This window comes from Phoca vitulina, unplaced genomic scaffold (genome assembly GCF_004348235.1).
Source record: "Phoca vitulina isolate PV1807 unplaced genomic scaffold, GSC_HSeal_1.0 scaffold9, whole genome shotgun sequence".
NCBI classification, from domain to species: domain Eukaryota; kingdom Metazoa; phylum Chordata; class Mammalia; order Carnivora; family Phocidae; genus Phoca; species Phoca vitulina.
In genome coordinates, this window is record NW_022589712.1 from 51807722 (window position 1) to 51824732 (window position 17011).

Consider the following 17011-nt stretch of genomic DNA (forward strand, 5'->3'; position numbering starts at 1 on the left):
CGCGTACAAACAGATGATGTCATTGTATCCACACGCGCGTGACCGGGGAGCTCTGCGCCGCGTCCCCATTCGCTGCGCCGCCTACTCGTCAAACCACGCCGCGCGCTGACTGGCCGCGGCCACCAGTCTCCAGGCCCCAGACACCCCTCTCCGCCTCCCGCCCCCGCCCCCCGGCAAATAATAAACAATCGAGTAAAATTCTAAGGAAGAAAGGAGGGGAGGGAGGAGAGGAGAAAGAGAGGGCGACCCAGAAGCCAGTCCTTCGCGCGCTGAGGGAGAGTTCAAAGGAGGGGGGCTTAAGACAGGGGAGGGGAGAAGGGGAGCAGACCTGGGGCGATGGGTCCTGCCGCGTTGTGGCGGTGTCGGGGGAGGAAAGTTGGGAGAGCACCCAGCGGGGCACGCCTGGCAGCATGGGAGGAAGCTAGGGCCCTGGAGCGGCAGGACTCGGGGCTTCGGGGCGGTGCGCGGCCGTCGGAGGGGAGGAGAGTGAGCAACGCAGGAGCGGCGCGGGCGGAGCCGGCAGACACGTGCGGGAGGAGGGCGGGCGCGCGCCGTACTGGCTCGCCTGGGGCGCGCGGCACAGTAGCCGCGCGCGCTTGTTTACCAGCGCACGTGGGTGTTATTTTTAAATGGAATGTTGTGCTGGCCGCGCGGCTGAGTGGCGGACGCGTGGGGCCGCCCGCGCTGGCTGGGGGGACGCGGCAGGCCCGCGCCACGGCCTCTCCGGGCTCTGTTCACCGACCAGCGAGGCTGTCCCCCCTTCGGGCTTCCAGCGCAGCGGCTGGCGCGGGCCGGGGAGCCTGATGGCGAGTTTCGCGCGCTGCCAGAGCCTCTACGGAGACGTCGAGTTCCCGCCGCGGAAAGCTGCCTTCTTTAAGCCCGGCTTCGGCTCCCTCATTCACATTCCGGGAACAAAGCCACCTACTTCTTCTCGCCCTGGAGGCCGCACAAGGCCGGGCTCCGCGGCCACAGGTTCCAGAGCCAATTTCACACGCTCACATACTCCCTGGCACACTACACCCTGGCCGCGAGGTAGACTGTTACCATCTTGCGTAGTTTGTGACCTCGCTACCTAGCTCAGAATGACCCCAGCCCTTTATGCACCCGTCACTGGGGCTTACAGCTCTGCCAAGTACAACGCTTTTGCTACCTCCGCTTGTCTTTGGAAGGGGACTCTGGGAAAGGGGGCTTTGACTGCTTCCTGAGGTTGCTTCTGTGCTTGCTGCTCCTCTCCTCATTGTGGGCCTGACCTGAGAAGCCCTGAGTTTGCGTTTGGTTTATAGCATGGCAATGTGGACGTTGAAACAGGACCACAACACTCAACTGCAGGTGTCCGTAGGGGGTGGGAGGGGTGGATCGGGGCTTCAGAGTGGGGCTTCAAAGTGCACATGGAAGGGGGGGTGCTTTTGCGCATATTACTGGGAGTCGTGTTCAGCTTTGCGGGAGGAACCCGGAGGCCAGATCACCCAGTGCTTTGCACCGTGATACAGCATAAAATCCAGAGAACTTTCAGTTGCTCCTTCTTAATATTTATAACACACTGTAAAAGAAATGCACGCTTTCCCCTCTCTGAATCTAAGCAATCTTTTGTCGTTAAAATACATGCAGATTTAGAAAGAATGTGTTTACACTGGCTGGGATCTCCGCCATTAGATTTTCACTATAAACCTGTTGAGTGTCCATTTACAGAATGCATAACCCAAGGGCATTCAAAGAAATGGAAGAGTTAAAGATTCAGTAGATTGAGCTCTTTGTGACCCTATTGGTGAGGAATGGGGGTTGGGGACATGATATATCTATGTACCTCAAAGAGCTTACAGTCGTGGGGGGAGAGAGACATTAAAAAGTTCAGTATTTCAAGAGTTGAAAAACAGTACAAGACAAAAACACAAGAGGTCATGCATAGTGTTGGGCAAATTTCAAATGGATTGAGGATCAAAACTTCAAATGGAAAAACAACAACAACAACAAAAACTTCAAAAGGCAGCAACTATAAACATTCAGCTTGGTAAATGTGCATCATACCCAGAGAGTTTACCCTTGTAATTTGTCCCCTGTGGGCAAACCTTTGAAAACTAAGAGGCTGAACCTCAGTAATTGTTGTATTTTCGCAGGAAATTGCTTTGACCTTTACTTTCCCCTCCAAGGCCTCCTTGGTCCTTCATTTCTTCTGTCCACCTTTTTTTTCCCTCAACTTTTTAGTACATATAATCCCCACCTTATGATTTTTCAATTTAGGATTTTAGGATTTTTCAACTTTACAGTGGTGCACAAGGGATTCACATTCAGTAGAAACCCTATTTCAATTTTGAATGTTAATCTATGCTCCCCCACTACCCACCCCCACAGCTACACGTGGTGCTGGGCAGCCCCAGGGAGCCACAGCTCCCAGTCAGCCCCCTGATCACGGGGGTTAACAACAGATATACTTATAACCATTCTGTACCCATGCAGTCATTCTGTGTTTACTTTCAGTACACTCTTCAATAAATTACATGAGATAGTCAACACCTGATTATAAAATAGGGTTTGTGTTAGATGATTTGGCCCAACTGTAGGCTAATGTTAAGTGTTCTGAGTGTGTTTAAGGTAGGCTAGGCCAAGCTATGATGTTTGGTAGGTTAGGTAGGTGTGTTAAATACATTTTCAACTTAACAATATTTTCAGGACATAGCCCTATCATCATAAGTCAAGGAAGATCTGTATAGGAAAGCTGAGTAAGTTATGGCTGTTGATCGAGAAGGAGTGCCAACATTACCTTGGTGGTAGAATTTTTGGTCAAAACTTTCCTCACTTCTTGTTAATTTTTACAAATGACTTAAGGTGGTCATTGTCCACTTCATTTTGTTTTGTTTTGTTTAAAATTTTATTTACGTGGGGGAGCCTGGGTGGCTCAGTCGATTAGTCTGCCTTCAGCTTGGGTCATGATCCCAGCATCCTGAGATGGAGCCCTAAGTCGGGCAGTATGGTTCTCCCTCTGCACCTCCCCCTACTCGTGCACTTGCACTCTCTCTCAAATAAATGCAATCTTTAGAACAAATTTTTTTTTTACCTGAATAAGCTAAGTAAATTCACCATTTCCAACATCTAATTGTGAGGCAGTTGGTGGTAGATACCAGAGCTCTGCCTCTAAGGGGGCCACCACTAAGCACCTGTGTCCTTGCCCTATCCTCCCCTCACCTAGGTCAGCTACACACTCCCTGACCCCAGACCCTAAATACTGGGGACTGAGCATGCTGCCTGTCAACAAAGTGCTCATTTCCCTCTATGACTGGCTTCTACATCCATCTCAGCAATGAAGAGTGAAAACAAATACCTTCAAACAAGTTCGTGAGCCAGCTGGAAAGAAAGAAGGATCCCCAATATTCAGGTCTATAGCTGCTCCCCACCCTTTGTCTGACACCCCCATTAGTCCCTTCCTCTGCCTCCCCATTCTTCTGCAAACTACTCACGGGAAAAACATATTGAATACCATATACTGAAGAGCTTGAACTCTGGCTTGTCTTTCAGGGTGTTACGGAGACAGCAGGCCCCAAATGGAGTTACTTATGCCAAGTCCCACATCAACAAACCAAGACTTCATACCTAACCTAATTGCAGTTTCAACACCCACCCCATCCCACCCCCAGGAATGTAACCCTTAACCAGTCAGTCAACATGGAATTACCTGGTCAGCACTAATGAGATAACCAACCTGATAGACTCTGTCTAGTCCCCTTAGGAAGGCAACCTTGACTGAAACAATGCATTCTTTTCTAATAATTTCCTTTGTCCACCCCCCTTCCACCTTTAAAAACCTTTCCTTCTCTACAGCTTGGTGGAGCTCCTTTCTATTGCTAGATGGGATGCTGCTCAATTCATGAATGGGTTAACGAAGCCAATTTGATCTTCAAATTTACCAGTTGAATTTTTGTTATTTAGCAGGACATCATTTGAGGCAGGTTTCATCACCGTCCTCTCCAAGAATCTCTGGGGCTCCTGTCCTCTCTCCTCCTCTTTACCTTCTTCAGGCATGACCCACCCTGGCACAGAGCTTCCCCAGTCATTACAGTGACTGTCCTAGGATTCATCTGGAGGACAACTATGTGTGTTTACAGCAGGGAAGAAGCAGGGGATCCAAAAAAGATGGAAGATTTACCTGAAAGGGAATTGCATAGAGAAGAGAAAATGGAAAGGATTCTCTGTTTTGGTGTTATAAGGTAATGATGATAGCTCACCTTTGTTTGTTGCTTCCAGACCCTGAACTAAGCACTTTATTTGCAGTACTTAAGTCCTCCCAAAGGCCTTCCGAGGTGGATACAGTGATGCTAAATGGCATGGGGTTTAAGAAGTCAGTCTCTGAGGTCAAGTCTGATCCCCTCACTTACCAGCTATGTGACCGTGGGCTGTTATTTAACAGTTGGCCTCAGTTCCTCATTCATGAAATGAGAATAATACTTTTTGGGGTTGTTGGAAAGATTATGTTAAAGGAGATGAATCTAAAGCATTAGGCTTAGAATACTGGGAGGGGTTGGCTTTTAATATAGTGATGCCCAGTCTCCATCTTGCACCAACTGAATCAGAATCTTTAAGGGTGTGGTCTGGTGTTAATTTTTTTTTTTTTAATATTTACCAAGTGAATCTAAGGCAGTGAAAACTGAGAACACTGAATTAGAGGTCTCTCTTCTTTACACTCCAGTGTTTGCCCTCCGCTATAACTATTGACTTCTGCTCAAGAATGATGACACAATCGTTAAGTATGCACAAAGGGGGCAGGTCCCATACCGAAATAGCTCAGTTTGTCTCTAGAACAACCTACCCCAGCAGGGACCATCCCTCTCATTTCACAGCATTTTGCCCTGGGTCACACAATGAGTGGCAGGCCCAGAATTTGAACCAAAGGCTGTATGAATCCGTGACATGTGCTCTTTCCCAAACCCTGCAATGCTTTTCCAACAGTATTTCCCTATGTGGGCCATTTAGCCTAGAGAAACAAAGCTGGAACCAGATACACAAACATAACCCCAAGCACTAACTCAGCCAAGCCAAAGCTGGTGTTTAGACAAATCTGCATCCATCAGGTTGTTTTCTTGGATCTCTTATGTGTTTTTAAAGTTTTTGAATCAATTGGCAATATTTGAAAAGGAGGATATTTCACTTGAAAGTCAGATTTCTCACTCCTCTTGAAAAATAAGATCTGGTAACATGTGGCAACAATGAGCTGGTATGTGCTCTCCAGTTCACCTCTTCATCATCAGGCCCTCTTCACTTATGTCTCCTGATGGACCACTAGACATTGGACTTAGCCACCCTAACTTCTATCTTCTACTTCTACAGGACTCAGTGGGGTTGGCTCATTGCAGCTCATGAGAAACAACTGTGTTCCTCCCTTCCCAGCTCTCTGTTCAATGAATCAAATTGGTTACTTGAAATGGACTGTTGTGGGAGTTGTTACCCCACAGAAATTGGCAAATGCTAACAATCAAGTCTCTTGTGGGTTTTGTTTTGTTTTCTTTTTCCTGAGAGTCAGTTTGCTAGCACACCATTGCCCCCGCTCCACTCAGCCACTGTTTGGTGTTCTGAAGACAAAGATTTGTTCTGAATAGAAAGTGAAGGGAATGGAAGCATTTGAGAAACTACTTCAATCCTGCTAAGCAATTGCTTATACATTGTCTAACCTTTTCTCTTTTGTTAAGATTTATTTATTTTAGGGAGAGAGAGAGAGCACTGGAGCAAAAGGAGGGGCAGAGGGAGAGAATCTTAAGCAGACTCCCCACTGAGAGAGGAGCCTGACACAGGGCTGGACCCTGACATCATGACCTGAGCCTAAATCAACAGTCAGATGCCTAACTGATTGAGTCACCCAGGCACCCACTAACCTTATTTTTAAAGTACTTCAATTTAATGTGTGGAATAGATACTCAGAACAAACCTTTTGATGAAAACCAAAGTTGGATAAGATTTTTTACTATTTTTTTAAAATGAATCATTGAGCTGGCAAGAAATCAAGGAAAAAACAAAGTTAAGGTAGGACCCCTGCTAAGTGAGCAAGCTCCTAGAAAATCTGTCAAACTGCAGTGTCCTTGAACTTCCACATTGACAGGCGTGCAGTGATGGAGACACAGAAGATAAACCCTCAAGCCTATCCAAGATCATAAGCAAAGTAAGAACCTATCCCAGTTTAAATTGGCACAATCACTATGGAAAACAGTAAGGAGGTTCCTCAAAACATTAAAAATAGAACAACCATATGATCGAGCAATCTCACTTCTAGAGATCCAAAGGAAATGAAATCACTATCTCAAAAAGATATCTGCACCCCCAATATTCATTGCAGCATAATTCACAATACCTAAGGCCTGTTTCCCGAGGCATATAAACAACCTAAGTGTCCACTGAAAGATAAATGAATAAAGAAGATGTGGCATATATGCAATGGAATATTACTCAGCCATAAAAAGAAGGAAATCCTGCCATTTGTGACAACATGGATGAAACTTGAGGGCACTATGCTAAGTGACGTAAGTCAGACAGAGAAAGACTGTATTATCTCACATATATGTAGAATCTAAAAAAGCCAAATTCACAGAAACAGAGAGTAGATTTGTGGTTGCCAGGGGCTTTTTGTGAGGGAAATGGAGAGCTGTTGGTCAAAGGATACAGACTTTCAGTTACAAGATAAATAAGTTCTGGGGATCTAATGCAGAGCATGGTGTCTATAGTTAACAACACTGTATTTTATACCTGAAAATTGTTAAAAGAGTAAATCTTAAATGTTCTCACCACACACACACAGAAGGGTAACTATGTGAGGTGATGGATGTGTTAACTAACCTAATGGTGATAATCATGGTACAATATATGCACATATCAAATAATCATGCTATACACCTTTTTTTAAAAAAAATATATGGAATGCTTCACAAACTTGCATGTCACCTTTGCACAGTATCTTTCCAATTTTAGTACGTGTGCTGCCAAAGCAAGCACCCACTGTAGATCTTAAACTTACACAATGTTACATGTCAATTATACCTCAATAAAGTTGGGAGAAAATAATTTCATTTAAAATAAAACACACATTTTTTTAAAAAGAACCTCTTTCGGGGCACCTGGGTGGCTCAGTCAGTTAAGCATCTGCCTTCCGCTCAGGCCATGATCTCGGAGTCCTTGGTTCGAGCCCCATGTCGGGCTCCCTGCTCAGCGCGGAGTCTGCTTCTCCCTCTCCCTCTGCCCCTCTCCCCTGCTAGTGCTCTCTCTCTCTCTCTCTCTCTCTCAAATAAATAAATAAAATCTTTAAAAGAAATAAAAAATAAAATATTGATGCAGTACTTTAAAGAAATCAAGGCCATATGGAACCATTCATTACTCTTCAGACTGTATTACATCTACCTGGTGCAATTTGGCATGTCCACTAGTGTGTCAAGTTTTCCAGGAGGACTCTAATACTAAAACCCCAACAGGGTTCAAGAGACATTAGATCTGATTTTTGCCTCTCCTATATCCCCAGCTGGAAATGGAGTAAACCTGTGGAACAGGAAGATGACAGAGGAAACATATAAAAGTTTGACAGATTTTGCAGGTCTGATGTAGACAGCTTAAAATTCTCAAACTAGCCATGTCTGAGGCCTGCCCATATGTTACAGCAAACCCTGGCATAGAAGAGTACCAAGTAAGCTACCACAGTTGCTTGATAAGGATGGTGTATTTGAGTTTGAATGTTATCCATTAGTGACGGTTCAAATGTTTTAGAAGAAAGCTTATCCTTTGTTGGAGGAACATTTCTCTCGGTTCAGGTGCTGGTAGACCCCTTCTTGGTGGCCTGTCTGAGCAGGTGTCCTAGTGGTGTTAGTGGGACCTGCTTTCTGAGTCCGCTCCAAGAAACATTCCGGGTGTCTGGCCTGAGCACCTGGCTTGTCACCAGAGAGGAAATTCCAGTTGGTGGTTCCATCCACTCTTCTCCACATGTTGGAAAGGTCTCACCTTCACTCCTTTGCCCCTCTGGATATTTCTCCTCTAATATCACATATCTGTGCCCTCCTCGGGGCTACTCGTGCTCATTTCTGGAGAGACAGCTGATGCCAACAAAATGGGTGACAGAACCGCTGAGGAGACATATGTGAGGAAGAGGTGTCCAGGCCTCCAAACACAAGTCCCCATATGAAAGCACAACATCCGAACCTCAAACGTTTGCACAGCGTTGAGAGCCCTTTTACAACTCCAGTTCTCAAATGTATAATGTGAGGGCCTTTTTTTTTTTTTTTACTCTTAAAACGACTTTTATAAAATCTGTATTTTGGAAACAAATAATGAATCCAAGTGAATTATTCCATAAAAAACCACAATCCCTAGGGTACCTGTCCTGTGTAGGAAACTAACCAAACCGCACCACTTTGGGTCAGGCTTTCCTATTCACTATGGAGAGTGAAACTCCCTGTGGAGTTTGTAGGAATTTTGCCCACCAATAAGAAGATGAGGGTTGAGCCAATCCCCCCCTTTTTTTTTCACTTGTTGTGCTATGAAACTATGTTGTTGGAGAGCGCATCGGTTGTCATGACAACCAACTGGAAGGGCTGTGACCCACAGGGAGCCTAGAGAAGGGAGAAACTGTGGCCTGCACCTCCAGGGCACAGGGGGCAGAGCGGAGAGTCCAACAGCCAAGGGAAGGTCAGTGGCCTCAGAAACCCTTCTCAGCTGTCCCCCCAGACCTGACAACTCTTCGGGAAGTGGTGAAATCAAGTTTCTTCACCTGCTGAATCAAGAATCAGAGCCCGTCTTGGGAAACCACAGGTGGAGGAACTCCATGAGGCCCAATCTGGAAATGGTCATTTTGACCTTCCCCCCAAAACACAGTATTATCAAGAAGTTGTTCTTTTTAAATGATTTGACCCCCAAGTGAACAATTAGAATTGCATTCCTTTCTCAAAAGTATAAGAACTAGGGATGCCTGGGGACACCTGGGTGGCTCAGTTGGTTAAGCGTCTGCCTTCGGCTCAGGTCATGATCCCAGGGTCCTGGGAACGAGTCCCGCATCGGGCTCCTTGCTCAGCGAAGAGCCTGCTTCTCTCCCTGCCTGCCACTCCCCCTGCTTGTGCATACTCTCTCTCTCTATGACAAATAAATAAATAAAATCTTTAAAAAAAAAAAAAAAAGAACTAGGGATGCCTGGGTGGCTCAGTCAGTTAAGCAGCTGCCTTCAGCTCATGTCATGATCCTAGGGTCCTGGGATCAAGTCCCCCGCATCGGGCTCCTTGGGGAGCCTGCTTCTCCCTCTCCCACTCCCCCTGCTTGTGTTCCCTCTCTCGCTATGTCTCTATCTGTCAAATAAATAAATAAAATCTTTTTTAAAAAAATAAGTGTAAGAACTAGTTTATCTGGGTATGTTTTAAGTTAGTTCCCTCCCCTTTTCCACAGTTGTAGTCTATTAATACTGAAATCAGGCCAGTCAGAATTCTTACGTCATTGTTGCTCAACTTCTGGATTCAAGAAATACTCAGAAGATGAGAATGCTTGGAAAATCCCTTCTAGAAGTCCTTCATGTGGTCCTGCCTAATGCTTTCATTCTCTCAGATATTAAAAAAAGAAAAGCTTATTAACCTCGAATCTTTCAATTTATCCAGTATGAAACAAAGGCACTTAAAATATTTTAGATACATCTATATTTTGTACTTGTCCTGTATCTATAAGGATGATATGCCTATCTCCTCTTTCAACATATACTTTCTTTTTTTCCACTTTTTTATTGAGAAATATAACATGCCTACAGAAAATAACAGAAGAGTTTAGTTTATGTGACAGTACAGTTTAATGAATGCTTGTTAAGAGAACATCATATAACTAACACACAGGTCAAGAAATAGAACATTACCAGCACCCTACAAATCCCTGGGATGCTCTTCCCCATCAAAGCCCTCCTCTCTCTCCCTAGAAGTAATCACTTCTAATTTTTGTCGTATTCCTTTGCTTTTCTTTATAGCTTTCCACCTATGTTTGCATCCCTAAACATAATCCTTTAGTTTTGCCTGTTTTTGATCTTCATATGAATAGAATCACACCTCTTATGTGATCTTTTCTTCTTTTTTTTTTTTAAGTAGGCTCCACAACCATCTGTGGGGCTCGAACTCACAACCCTGAGATCAAGCGTCGTTTGCTCTACGACTGAGCCACCCAGGTGCCCCATATGTGGTCTTTTCCATGTGTTCTTTTGGATCTTGCTGCTCTCTCTTGATACTATGTTTGTGAGGTTCACCTATGTTGCTGTGTGCTGCTGACCTTCATTTTCATTGCCATAGCGTCCATTGCATGAAGAGCTCTCCATCTAGCTATAATCTATAGTCAGTTTATCTGTTCTAATGTTGATGGCTACCTGGGTTGTTTCCAGTCTAGTGCGACTGCGAATGTTGTTCTGACATACCTAGGCATGTGTGCATGAGTTTAGTGTATACTTAATAGAGGACTTTCTGGGTCATAGGCAGGTCATGGGCATGTGCATCTTCCACCTCACTGAATGCTAGACGGTTCTCTGAAGTGGTTGTACCATTTACACTCTCACCAGCACTGCTGAGTGGGCTCCTTGTCCACATTCTCACTAGCAATTGAAATTGTTGAGCTGCTTAATTTTTCTATTTTCTTCTTTTAGTGATGATGGATTTAAATGATTTAGATTTAATTGAGATTCCTGAGCACCTGCTAAGAAGCAGTGTACTAGGAGCTTCTCTATGTATTTGATCATTATTAAGTCGCAACAGCCCTAGAAAGGAGATGATGTTCTCCCCATTTCATAAATGAGGAAAATGAAAGCCACAAGCTGGAAGTTTCCCAGCAGAGGCCATGACAGAGCTGGGACTAGAACCCAGGTCTGGCTGACTTACGAAGACCACACTCTCTCCACGTTCCTTTGCATTTCCATCTCCGCCCTCTGCTTCCTCTCATCAGAATCTGGAAGACAGATGCCTGGGTTGGGAGTATGTTGCCTCGAGCCCACCCAAGGCCCTGGCTCTGTACCTGCTTCAGCTCACAGAGTCCACCACCTGAAGGGAACATTACAGAAGCTCATGTTGCACTGACCCAGCTGAACTACATTCCCCTTGTTATAAAGGATTCCTCTTAAACACTCTTTTAAGTAGTTTACTCTGTTTTTTTTAATGCCCAGAAACCCACTTCCTTCTCCTTCAGCTCAGCCTTAGTCCTTCTGCAGTAGCATTTTCCCTCCCAGACTCTGAGCTACTTGAAGACAAAGACTATGTTTTAATTCCTTTAAAAAAAAGAAATCACATGTCGTGGGGGAGGTGTCAGTCAAAGGGGATAAAATTTTAGTTATGCAAGATGAATAAATTCTGGAGAGCTGTACAACCATAGGACCTATAGCGAACAATTCTGTATCATATACTTAAAATTTTGCTAAGAGGGTAGATCTTATGTGAAGTACTCTTACGACAAAAGAAAAAAAAATAATAAAAAAAAGAAAGAGAGAAACGGGGCAGAAATAAACTTTTAGCGGTGATAATGAATAAGTTTATGGCCTTGATGGTCTCAGGGGCATATACTTATCTCTAAACTCATCAACTTGTATACCTTAAATATGTACAGCCTTTTGTACATCAATCCTCATACCTCAGTAAAGTGGTTAAAGCAAAATAAAATAAGATAAAATAAGCGAACAAAACAAAAAATTGTATGTTGAATGCCCAGACAAGGAGCAACACAGCAGAAAAAGCACAAGGGCCAGGAGACATGGCTGCCATTCCCTGCTCCATCCTCAGCTCACCCAGGCCATTTGACCTTCCCATGTCTCAATGTCCTCTTCTATAAAATGAAAACGTTGGCCTAGAGAATCTCAGAGGCATTTGGTGGTGCTAGCATCTGTGACTGTGTTAATTAATTTCTTCAAAAAGCACTTATCTAACACCTTCTGTTTGTACCCTTTAACAAACAAAACCTGTGGCCCGTACCATTGATACTCAGATAAAATGCTGCAGAGCTGGTTTGTTTTCCCTTCTTTACATGTTCGTGGACATTTGTTATTTCTTCATGGCTTACCTATTTCTAACCATTAGATTTAGTTCTTTTTTAGCAAGAGCCATCTTTGCTATTTCCCAACTGGCCTGGAAGCTCAATGAGGCAAGAGATTGTGTCTAATTTGTATCTTCAGCACAGAGCAGACATTCAATAAATGTAGAAGGAAGAAAGGAAGGAAGGGCAAGAGGGAGAAAAGAAGGAATCTTCCCATACTTGTGATAATCACTGAGCACAGAGCAAGTCGATATTTAAACCACAGTCCCTGTCCATGGAGGGCGCCTTTGGCAGCAAGCTCTGACATTTTACTGAACCAGTAGGTCATCAGAGCTGTACGAAATTACATTTTTTTACTGAAGCATTTTGCAGGTACCTAATGTTATCAATGCCTTGATAAAGGATGCCAAGTGTTCCTGAGGGCAAAGGAGAAGGGAAAAGTATTATAATAAAATTACCAGACTCATTTGGCTTTTAACCATAGAAAGTTGACGGCTCTGGGAGATCCTTTATTTCTGCTGAATTGGCATTAATATAAGGCAACCTGCTTTCTGTTAGTTTTTGATAGTGTGGTTTAGAGGTGCTCTTTAGGAAGGTCTAATTTTCTTTACCTGGGTCTAGCTCTGGGCTCTGCCAAACTTCCTGGTGACCTGTGACTTACTATGAATATGCCCCAGTTCCATTTCTGGCCCATAGTTACCACCATGTCCCTAACTCAAGTGTAAAACACAAAATTTTAGTTTGCTCAACCGAGTTCTCCTGTGCTTAGCCAGGGTGCTCTCCTGCACTCACAGGACAACCCCTTGCCCTCTGAGAAAGAAGTCTTTGGACTTCCACTTCCAGACCTCTCCCTGGGGGGCAGGGAGGTGCGAAACAGACTTGCCACCTTCCACCCTCCTCCACCCACCCCCAAAAGTCTGACCACTGGCTGGTCTTGGAGGATCAGGCTGCTGATTTATTTTTTCTTTACCACTTCCCTCTAAGGTATCCAAGGGAAGAGGACGAATCTCTAGGTAGAAAGGTGAAGTCTATTTTTCAAAGCACCACAGTGAGCCTGGAATAGAGACAGGCTGACTTCAGGCTGTTTCTGTCTGTAAGGTCCACAGTTCTCAAGCCAGTGGAGACGTGGTCGTTCTGAAGGAAGGCCCCAGGTGTGGAGCCCCTAGACAGCCACTTGCCTCTCTCCTGCGTGGAGCTCGGTCCTGGGACAGCCTCTGACCACAGGTGATCCCTCCCCTCTGCTTCCCTCTCAGTAATCCCCCGCAGCACTTCCGGAGGAACTCTGTGGGTGAAAGGTACTGTGTCAAGTACCAAGTAAGTCCCTGACTTGTCCCATAGCTCTCAGTCTCCCAGGGCTACGCTAATCCCATTGCTGTGAGGTCACTTTTAAAACTAGATGATAGATTTCTTTTTTTTTTTTAAGATTTTATTTATTTGACAGAGAGAAAAAGAGCACAAGTAAGCAGAGTGGCAGGCAGAGGGAGAAGCAGGCTCCCCACTGAGCAATGAGCCCGACGTGGGACTCGATCCTAGGACCCCAGGATCATGACCTGAGCCGAAGGCAGATGCTTAACCGACTGAGCCACCCAGGCACCTCTAGATGATAGATTTCTTAAGGGTAAGATTATGTCTTAGCTTTTTCTCCTCCTGCGTTTCCAGGAGCTGTTACAACGGCTTTGCCAATATCTTCCAACCGTTGCCTGAGATTGAAAAACAGCATCTTACCCATCCATGTGTTACTATTTTCGAATGGTATTTGGGCACTGTTATAAACACTTGTCATTATTAATTTTTTCTCAATTAATGGACAATAAAGTAGAGCCACAATCATGAGAGAGGCTTTAGTTCCTTTTAACACTAAAAGGAAGCCTTCATCTACAGAAAGGTTGGGCAAAAGATAGCAATAGATATTTCTTATCTGACTGACGGCCCTTTAGCCCCATTCCTGATCCCTGACTTCCTGTTCTTTTAGGATTAGGCGAAGGAAAGATGCCAACACTTTCTCATCAGCAAGGGGATTCTGCGTCAGTGGATGACGGATGGGCTTGATGTCTTTATGCTCCTGCCTTACTTGGCCTGTGACTGTCGCCATAGGAAAGATTCAGCTCGGGAAAAAGAAAAAAAAAAATCCCTTTTTAAAAAGAGATGAGCTACGTAAGAAAGCCCCTAACATTTATTCTGGGTTTGATAACCACCACCACCACCCTCATTCTAATCTTGCATATCTTTAAAAAATTGAATTATTGCTGAACAGTGATTCAATCACTTGGGGGATGAGACCCAAGTCTGGAGCATTTTTCTCCCGAAAGGGTAATTTTTCAGACTCATCTTGAAAGCTGAAACTGGGGCTTGCCAACGGAGGCCTCCATCAGTATTTGCGCCATTGTTTGCCTGCTCGAACCCTGCATGAGCCAGGGTGGATTGGGCTATTCTGCGTCCTAAGCCAAGTGCTGTTCCAATAGTCCCCATACCCCTTGCCGCTGCCATCCTTGCTGGAAGCATCCGCGTGGTGCTGTTTGACATCAGTCTCTCTGCGGGGGTCGCTGTGGATTGTCATTAACCCGCTAGCGTGGGCTCCCCACTCTTGCTGCCACCAGCTGCCATGGTCCCCTACCTCCGTGCAGGAGGGCCCCCATCAGGGAGCCCCCTGCCCCCCCCTGGGGGGGGGGGGGGCAATGAGCAGCACAGCAGGCCTCTCAGGTGAGGCCGAGGAGCTCAGCACTTGTTCCAGCCCCACGGCGCTTCCAGAGCCTACCTCCACCTAAGCCTGCCTGTTCCCGAGTTGTTTTGTACCAGTGACATGTCTTCACTTTAGTTCTAGTTCTCAAGTGCCTTTCGTTCCAGCCACCAGACTTTCTCCTGATACCCATTCTAGAAACACTCTGATGGAAAAAGAAAGGCTTGAGGGGAGTGGGTGGGAGGATGGGTTAGCCTGGTGATGGGTATTAAAGAGGGCATGTTCTACATGGAGCACTGGGTGTTATGCATAAACAATGAATCATGGAACACTACATCTATAACTAATGATGTAATGTATGGTGATTAACATAACAATAACAATTAAAAAAAATAAATAAATATACAAACAAAAGCCTAAAAAAAAAAAAGAAAAAGAAAGGCTTGTTCCTAGGCCAGGTTTTTCAGCTTCCCCAAGAGCCAGTAGGGCTTCTCCAGCTACATTTGGAGAAAACCCAATCGCGTGAGGGAACCTACTGGCCAAGGTCTGAGCACACACACACCCCCCCCCGCCAGCGCTTTTGTCCCAAGAACGCCAGAGTCTCCTACAGTTAATTTTAATGTTCACCTGCCAGCTACCACGTGTAACACATTTGGAGGGTCAGGATGGGAACAGAAAGACCTTTAGTAGAAGTCTCAAGAAGAATCTCCTGACCAAAGTGAAAATATACAGCAATCCCAGTTACACCAGAATACCAGGCCACACTAGACATAGTTACGTTGTTCACCTCCCAGCTTAAGATGCCAAGAAATAACAAAGATATTTATGAAATAGGATGAAGTTACTCAGTAGAAGAAGAAAGAAAACCCAAACTGGCTGACCAGAGGACCACAGATGATGCCCTTCCTACCACTTCTAATACCATGAGGTACCTGGACTCTGAGTTTCCCTGATAAGGACAATCAGATCTCCTCAGTAAAGGGCAAAATTCAACACAAAGGACCGGGAAGAGACGGTCTCTAACTGCCACACCTGATTATGTACAAAGTTTATTCTGGGTTTGATAACCACCACCACCACCCTCATTCTAATCTTGCATATCTTTAAAAAATTGAATTATTGCTGAACAGTGATTCAATCATAACTAATGTTTCTTGTCATCTCCCCTGGGCCCTGTGAAGGGCTCACAGGGTAGGCATTCCTTCATTTCCAGGGGGAAGCCTTGGGGCCGAGAACACGGCTCGGTCGGAACAAAGCTGGGGACTCACCACAGCACCTGACTCCAAATCCATCCTTCCCATAATCCTCCCCATGAAGAAAACGTCTCTCCCTCTGCCCCTGGCGTCCCTTTCAAGAGGCAACTCCCTCCCACGAGTGTCTGTAACTCAGTGGGTGGCAGTGTACTTAGGTGGAGAATGAGGTCAAAATGGGAGGCACATTTAGAGACCATCCACGGTCCACAGCCACCAGAACACCAGGCCACACTAGACATGCCCAGAAGGTTCCGGGAGGGTCAGACACACATGCTGCCCTGACACCAGTCTTTCTGGAAGAACATCTTCCCTCTGTGGCTCGCAGGGCACTTTGTGCATCTTACACCTGCTTTCATCACAGTGAATGAGGTCACAACCAGAACCCCGATTCTGCACATGGAGAAAGAGGCAGATGGAGAGAGAAAGCAGAAACACGCATCCCTCCCTCTGGTTACCGTCACTATCAAACTTCACAGCCTCTGCTTGCTTTCCTCAGCGCCTCTCACTGTTTTACAGAGAACTCCAGATTTAAAAAAATGATTTCTGTCCTTTCTAACTTACCGAGTCCGGCGAGCCGGCGCTGGCCAGCTGCGGTTTTATCAAGGTAGAGCGGCGTTCTCAGGGCCAGTCTCTGCAGAGCCCGAAGACACGGGGCTTTGCCTGTGTTTCCTGGTCTCCTCCTGCCATCTTGTGGCTGTGAGCCAAGCATACATACAAATTCCAGTCTTCATCTCCCGAGCTCTCTGAAGAATGAGACTGAGTTTCCATCTCTTGCAGTCCACACCATGAGAGGAAGAATCCACCAGACCCATAATTCATTTACCCCTTAGTCTGAAACAGGGGAAAAGAAACTGATTGTTTGAGAGCATGGCAAAGTCATCAAAAAAGGAGGCAGAAAACATCAGATGCCAACTTTTACCAAGTTGAACTTTTGCTGAAATTGGGTAGATGAGGTGCCCTGAGAATTGGGGCCTTCCTATCAGCCCAACTTTGTTCTAAAGTGCAGAGCTAACTATGCTTGAGGACAGGCTTTGCGAACAAGTCTTAACTTAACCAGCATTGCACCCTCCCGTTGGTGATATTCCGGAAC

The 17011-nt window shown here is 45.4% G+C and overlaps 1 protein-coding gene across 1 annotated transcript in view; it reads right to left on the reverse strand.

Moving 5' to 3' along the window:
* The window catches only part of FOXO3 (forkhead box O3), a 125120-nt gene extending 124751 nt beyond the window's left edge, over positions 1–369 (reverse strand). The window contains exon 1 of the mRNA XM_032408118.1: positions 329–369. The gene's annotated coding sequence lies outside the window, so the exon portion shown is untranslated. The remainder of the gene's footprint in view (positions 1–328) is intronic.
* Between the last annotated feature and the right edge of the window lie 16642 nt (positions 370–17011).